Here is an 8,227-nt window from a genome sequence, read left to right as displayed (position 1 = left end):
ACGGACATCGTTTAATCGACTCAGAAAGTGATTCTAAGTCGATCGGTATACTTTAAGGTGGGTGTCAGACTAATATTTTTGGGCGTTACCCACTATGGTGGTGTAGGGTATAATTTATTTTTCTCGTCAAAATTTTTTTCGACTAACTTCATTCACTTTCGACAGTGGCTGTAACTCTTCTTCATTTCTCTAGCAGCAATTGAAAATTATCATTTCAAAACATTTTTCATTAATTCATTAAAGTATCAAAAACATTCATATTTTTCTTCATTGTTATTTCGATTTATAAGATATTTCGTTTCCGAAAGATTATTAAAAATATTAAAACGAATATATTAGAATTAATATTTTAATCGTTTTCTCAGAAGAACAATTATAATTTTCAAACTTTTACTATAGTATTTAATTGTTATTTTAATTTGAAAAGTTCTATATGCTGGGAACTCTGTTGTGTAATTTTTGGGCATTAAGCGATCCATAGTGCATATATGTTTTGAACAATAAATGCATGAAAATCCAAAGTAAGTAGCTCATATAGTTCTTAATAGAAAATATATCAATATATTTTTTTAATGAAAACACATTTTTAATTTCTCCCATAAGCTCTCGAACTGGGACTGTAACTAAGGAAATATATGTATGTGATTAAACTTTCTACATTGAAAGAAAGCTACATAGAAACCAATATTATTTAAAATTATAAGTATATTTATTCAATAACAATTGCAAATAAAGTAAAATGATGTTCCAGTCTATTCTTCACAAACAAATAAGCTAAAAATGTTCTGTTAAAATAAAACGCTTTAAAACATTATCAGTTTTAGCAAAAACCAAACAAAAACGACAAAAAAATGTTGGAGTTTTTTCTTCTATTTCCAAATAAATGTGCAAATATTGCTGCTTCTTTCTAGTGAATAATATTTTGAATTTAAACGAATCCCAGAAAACCCGCTTATACATGACATTCGCAAATATTTCATAGAAAAAAATAATAAATAAAGCGTGAGAAAGGGGCGGAGAGGTAACAACAACAAAAAATGTGGAGAAAATGCTACGAATAACATGACATCAACATCATCCATTCACTTCAAGCTCGCCACCATCAGCATTGAGATGTGAGAATAAACGTTGTACCCAAAATATGCCCTTCCAAATTTAACTCCTGCCATCTCAAAGTGTTTGTATGGTTGAATGGTCGGATGGATGGATGAATAATAGATAGTTTCTTGCTTTTATTTTTAACTCCTGTGATGCGGACAAAATATTAACTTATTTGTTTATTTTTGCCATTTTATATGTATTTGCAGTTGTAGAAAATGTGTGATGTGATGTGTTGTTTTTTTTATTTTTCCTTCACTCTGTTTCTGTAAATAGAAACAATTTTTGGTTACCAACAAAATAGACAGTGATTTCCATTTCGTGTCTTTTTTGATAATTCTTCTTTTTTATTTTATTTATTTGTTGTTGTCGGAAATTGGAGCCTGTTTCTTTTATGTTCAATGGTGGCTTAAATCTGCATAACTGCGAGTGTGTATATAAATGAAAACTACATGGGTATGAGCTAATTTACATAGATATCTACGCCCAGCAACTCCAGGAGACTGTCCCGAACTAATGATTTTACCTATCACCATAGATACCATAGATATGTGAGTAGTTATTTGAGTAGTGTGTCAATTGACCCTTTTGGATTACAATGAGACTGTATGATAGCTGGTCCAAAGCAGTTACCTTACTAGCTACCTGACTGCTTCTAGATCAGCTACATAAGTAGTGGTTTTAACATGTACGAGTGTTAATTCACCTCAAATAGTCAGTTAAAAAGACATCTCTTAGCAAGTCCAATTGCTTGTAAACAAACCGTCCTCCCACAACTCACCAATAGATTACGTCTGGTGGGTAAAATAACCACTTGCTAAGATGCAGAACAAAGTAAACATTTAAAGTGACTACACTCTAGTTTACTTGGAGACACTAAAGTGACAATTGACTTCAGGCTAGATTACATGGGATGTCAGTATACTTAAGCAAACAAAAAAAAATAAACATAATGGGAATTGTATCAACACAATTTGTATAAAACCAGTTTGTACGAATTATGTACTCACAAAAAAGTCCAGAATAAAATAAATGTTTAAAGTGACTACTCTCTAGTTTACTTAGAGACACTTAAGTGACAATTGGCTTCACATTAGATTACCTGGGATGTATTATGTAACCAATTGCCACATCAAATACCACATATGTGTCAACCCAAAATATGTAAATTGGAGTCAGCCAAATGGTCAGACATTAGTGACAATTACTGTCTATAAGGGATACATTGACTACCTTGCTTAACTGCTGGGCGTATTTCGATATGTGTATAGACAGTGTAGATGTATTCACATGCAGCTACATATATGTGTATGTTCATAAGTATAAATCCATATAGTTAGAAACATATTTATGTCTGTTTGCAATGGTTGTTAATGGCATTACAACTCTGTTCAAAGGCAATCAAAAGCGTACCTCTCCACACATGTAAATCGCGCTTCTGTTAAAGACACAATGTAATCTCCGCATGTCCTTACCCACCTAAAGAAAGCTAAAATTACTTAAACATGGAAATGTTATTCTAAATAATAACTTTGTGATATAAAAGTTCATCGTTTTAATTAGTCAAAAACGATTCTACTAACATTAAATAGAAAGGAAGTGCTTGCCTTTCAGAGTTATTAATAAATTTAAGAATTTATATATTATATTAAAATATTTAAGCATTAAAAATACCTAAATAAATACCTATTATTTACTTAATCTGTTACAGCAGTAGCGATTGTACACCTCATTAAATCCATTTAGTAAGTAGTACTCGTATTACTTAATTTTCTGTTTTTTTTTTTGTTTTTTTAAATATTTGTTTTTTTTTCTATTGTAACATATTAAAATATTTTTCTAAACGCTGTACTTTGAATTGCTCAATATGAATACGTAATAGCTGAATTTCCCAATATGATTTGAGTAGCAGTATATTTACTACATCTTTCAGTACGAACAAAATTATAGATGCCACATGAAAAAAAAAATGCAAAGATCGTTTAGTTTTGATAGTGAAGGTCCATTGCGGAGATTTCCTTTTTTAAAGTTTTACAGTAAATTTTTATAAATGTAAAGTAGCTACATTTATATTAAAGAAAAAAAAATAATACAAAACAACGATTATTTTATATTGGAGTACAGGTACACTGGCAAAATAATTGTTAGCTGAAATAGTTCAATCTAGGTTTAGCACACTAAGCTATTCCTAAATCCTAAAATCAATTTTATCGAGCTTTGGTATGTCTAATAATGACTTCCATGAACTTTTATTCGTTCAAAATTGAACACGAATAATTTACAACACTGCTAACGATTTTTTATCGTACGTCACTAAGCATCTAAGCGTCACTAATAAATTAAAAAAAAAATAATTTTTATTTTATAATTTTAACTAAAGTTTAATTTAATTTTCAAAAGCATCAAAAACAAGTTAGAGTGCTATATTTGGCTGTGCCGAATCTTATATACCCTTCACCACATTATACTTCAAAATAAAAATTTTAAATATTTTTAGGTAAACAAATTTTTTTCCAAAGTTGTTTTTTTTAATTTTTTGGAAAAATTTTTCTTTCGAATTGTTATTTAAATTTTTTTTTTTTTAAATTTTAAAAATTTTTTTTGTTTTTTAAATTTTTTTTTGCTGAAAAAAAATTCCCATTGTAGGTCCAATTTACTATGGTTTTATATACGTCGTTGCAAATGTCTTTGAAATATCTATCATTAGATATCCATATTGTCAATGTTAATATCTTATTAATCCAGATATAAGTCAAAAATAGGTAAAAAATCGAGGTCGTTCTGGTTTTTTCCTCAGCCATTTGTGGACCGATTTTGCTGATTTTAAATAGGAAACTTCTCGAAGGCATGTTTGACAGAATTATTGAAGATTTGGATCCCGTAGATATGTGGGGTCTTCAGAAAATTGATTTCAATAGACAGACAGACGGCTTAATCGACTCCGCTATCTATAAGGATCCAGAATATATATACTTTATAGGGTCGGAAATGAAAAATGTAGAAATTACAAACGGAATGACAAACTTATATATACCCTTCTCACGAAGGTGAAGGGTATAACAAGTAAGAGAGCTGTATTCGGCTGTGCCGAATCTTATATACCCTTCAAATTAAATTCTAAATATTTTTAAATTTAATAGTGAATAAAATTTTATGTCAAAACTATTTTTTTCAAAAATTTGTTTTTTAATTTTTGAAAATTATTCTTAATTTCTTAAAAATTCATTAAATTAAAATGCATATAACTTTGAAGTCGGTCATGATTTTTAAAAAATTGTTTGTCTGTTTAACATATACAATTGTTGTCAGTCCAATAAAATGGGTAAAATCGGGAAATATTTGGACCCGCTATTATAAAAAAAAATTGAGTAGGTGGGTTAAAAATGTTGAAAATTGAATTTTAAAATGCGAATATCTCTAAACTATAATTGATAGCTACAACGAGGTTTTTCTTTAGGAAATTCTTTATATTTAATTGTTTGGAAATCGGAACCCAAACGAAGAAATAGGATCGTTTTAAATATGTAACATAACCGAGGTGTCCTACTTTGGGGACCCCTGACTGCGCATCTGGTGGGCTCATGAGGTCAAAACTTAAACTCAACAATACTTCTACTTTGCGCATGTCCAATTTCTTAAAATCAGATTAAGGGTTCTGAAGTTACAGATTTATTTCCCTTTTTTTCTATACCACTGTGGATCGCACATTGGCGCCATTTGAGGTTTTTTCGTTGTAAAAATCATAACATATGAACCAAATGAGATAATCAAAAAATTTAAAAGGCATATGATAGATAATTGATCATCCTATGAAATTAGTGTCTGAAAAGGGTTCTACGCCTTTCAGGTGCCTGTTTATAGGTTAGCAAAGTTGAAATTTGTGGGAAGTAATAAAATATTTTTTTAAAATTTTTGATTTTTTTTGTTCTTTTTATGAATTTATTTTTACATTTTTGGCAAATATTCTAGAAGATTTAATTTATTTTTAAATTTTTTTGTAAAATATTGCTCGTAATCCAAAAAAAAGGTATATCGAAGGGATTTCACGGTTGTATGTCATAAATTGACACATTTTTGGAACCATGTCTTTTTTCTAAATTTTACCTCTAGCAAAAAATGGGGCCCGGCAGCTGAACATTTATGCATTAGGTAAAGGAATAATCAAAGAACTTATTTTTAAAATATGGCAAATATATATTGAGTAATTTTTTTTTATTTTCCATCAAAGTTGAGAAATATTGAAAAACATCCGCTGCCTAGTTATCGAGATATTGTATCTGAAAATTTTACCTAAAAATGGTAAAAACGGGCACAGTAGCATCGTTGAAAAGTCATTTGAAATATCTCTCATTAGATATCCATATTGTTTATATTAATGAAAATCGACTCCGCTATCTATAACGATCCAGAATATATATACGGAATGACAAACTTAAATATGCCCTCATAGTGAAGGATATATATTTTTAACTAAATGAGAGCGTTCCAATAAGTCATTATGTAAATGTCTAACAAATATGTCATTATTAGACTACTTCTAAGTAGAGCATACAATATGTAGTAATCGTTGAAAAGTATACTATTTAGTATCTAACCCAACAGTCTTTGGTGACTGTCCCGAACTAGTGATTTTACCAATCTTAGGGTGACAACTAGTTACGTGACTTGTTATTTTATTGACCACTTTTGATTACTATGAGACTGTATAGCTGGTCCAAAGTCGTCAACGCATTGGATCACATACCGGTAACATACACGCAGAGAAAAAATATAATTGGGCATGGTTACTGTAACCATTTAAATTGTGTTACAAAATTTTTAACAATATTATAGTCACAGTAACTATTTACATGATTGTGGTAACCATAATATGGTTAATTTATGTTTCACATGATTGTATCAACCATATATATGGTTATAGTAAACAAGTATATGTTTGTGACAACCATATTTATGATGAATCATTTTATCATAATATGTTGTTCTCAGATTATGATAAGCCTTAAGCCGAGAGCAACATAATATGATAAGTCCTTCATCATATGAATGGTTGTCGCAAACATATATTTGTGTACTGTAACCATATATATGGTTGATACAATCATGTGAATCGTAAATTAACCATATTATTGTTACCACAATCATGTAATTGTTACTGTGACTATAATATTGTTAAACATTTTGTAACACTATTTAAATGGTTACAGTAATAACAAATACAGTCCAATAACCGATTGCTTGTAAGCAAACCTTCCTCCGACAACTCTCCGATATATTACTTTTGGTGGCTAAAATATTTAACTACTTCTAAAAGTACAGTAAAAAATAAACATTTAAAGTGACTACACTCTAGTTTACTTAGAGACACTAAAGTGGCAATTGATTTCACGCTAGGTTACAAGGGATTTCAGTACTCTTAAGCAAAAATAAAATAAACTGTATGTGATTAACAGGGCAACCAAAAATATGCAATATCATATTTTTTGCTGTGCATCGTATAAAAATATGAGTTAGTTATCTATCTTGCCTAAGCTACTTAAAGACAAAAATAGAGTACCCATAATCGACTTATCTTATCTTAGTTTCCATATATTTGAATTAAATTAAAAATATTCACACACAAATATCAAAATTTAACAAATAGTAAAAAATACATAAAAAATAAAAAGAAAATAAAATGGGCAACTTCTTAACAAAATGTTGGATACATTTAAAAAAAAACTTAAGGTTGCTTGAGACAGTTATGGTTGGGCATTAACAGTTTATCACTAATGTAAAATTAAACAACTTTTCAGCAAATGTTCAGAATAGTAAGATCCATCGAAAATATCATGTTCAAAAATATCGAAAATATCACGTTTGTTACAAATTGTAACAAAGATATTAGGAAATCATTAAAAAACAATCAATTGATGAGAAAGGAAGAAACATAGGAAATGTCACTGTATTTTGAGTTCCAATAATAAAAATGCAAAAAAGGCTTTTTTATTTTTCCGCAGTTTTAATGAAAACAAATCATTTCACTATTGTTAGGCTTTTTGATAATTCTGTTTAAATTTTGGAAGTCAAATTTAGATGTTAATCTTCATATATGATAAATGCTCCAAAATCCACTGCAATTTTTTACCAAACAATTACAAACGCTCTCTATAGCGATTTGGAAACATAATTCAAATGATAAAAAAGTAGATTTTAAAGCTTTATGTAGAATAGAAACATTTCGAGAAATTCTTAATATCCTATCTCTACAAAATTATGCAACTAATTACTAAACAAATTTTTATTTACTTCTTATATTATTTTTAATAAAACATTGAAATCCAACAATAACCAACTATTTTTAAGTGCATATTTTTATATTTTAAGAGCATATTTTTCGTATTTAAAACACTTTTTTAGAGCATATTTTTGGTTGCCTTGGTGATTAATATCAACACAATTAGTATAAAACCGGTTTGAAAGAATTGTTTGCAAAAATAAGCAACACAATATAAACGCTTAAAGTGATTACATTCTAGATCACATAGGGACACTTAAGTGACAATTGCCCACAAGATAAATTACCTGGGATCTATAAAGTAACCAATTGACTCCTCTCTGCACTACAAAAAGCACATAAATGTCAAATGACCCAAACTATATAAATTGGAGTCAGCCAAGTGATCAGACATAAATCGCAATTACTGTCTATAAGGGATTCATTAATTATATTGCTTAACTACTGGGAATTGCAACATATTACCACATTTTTGGTGGGTAATTTATAAAATTTTAGTATTCCTGGGTATATGAATAATTTTGAAAATTTCTTCAAGTGTATAATGTTATTCAAAATAGCAACAAGTAACGATCATAAAACAATTACCAAACACAACATTTCCTTAAACATATTTATTAAACCTGTCTAAGGGGAAAAATAAGTTCAGTAAGAAACGATCAAACAATAACATCTATAGAAACCAAAAAAACAAAAAACAAAACCAACCAAATACCAACATATAAATAAATACAAGTACGAAAGTACGTACATACGTTTAAACGTACGTAGGAAAAAAAAAGAAAAAGAAACGTAAACTCCTAACAATTCTCAAGAGGGCATTTGTAAGAAGCCAAGAGGGAGTAATTGTTG

This window comes from Calliphora vicina, chromosome 3 (genome assembly GCF_958450345.1).
Source record: "Calliphora vicina chromosome 3, idCalVici1.1, whole genome shotgun sequence".
In the NCBI taxonomy this organism is placed as follows: domain Eukaryota; kingdom Metazoa; phylum Arthropoda; class Insecta; order Diptera; family Calliphoridae; genus Calliphora; species Calliphora vicina.
Note: the sequence above shows the minus strand (reverse complement) of the source record.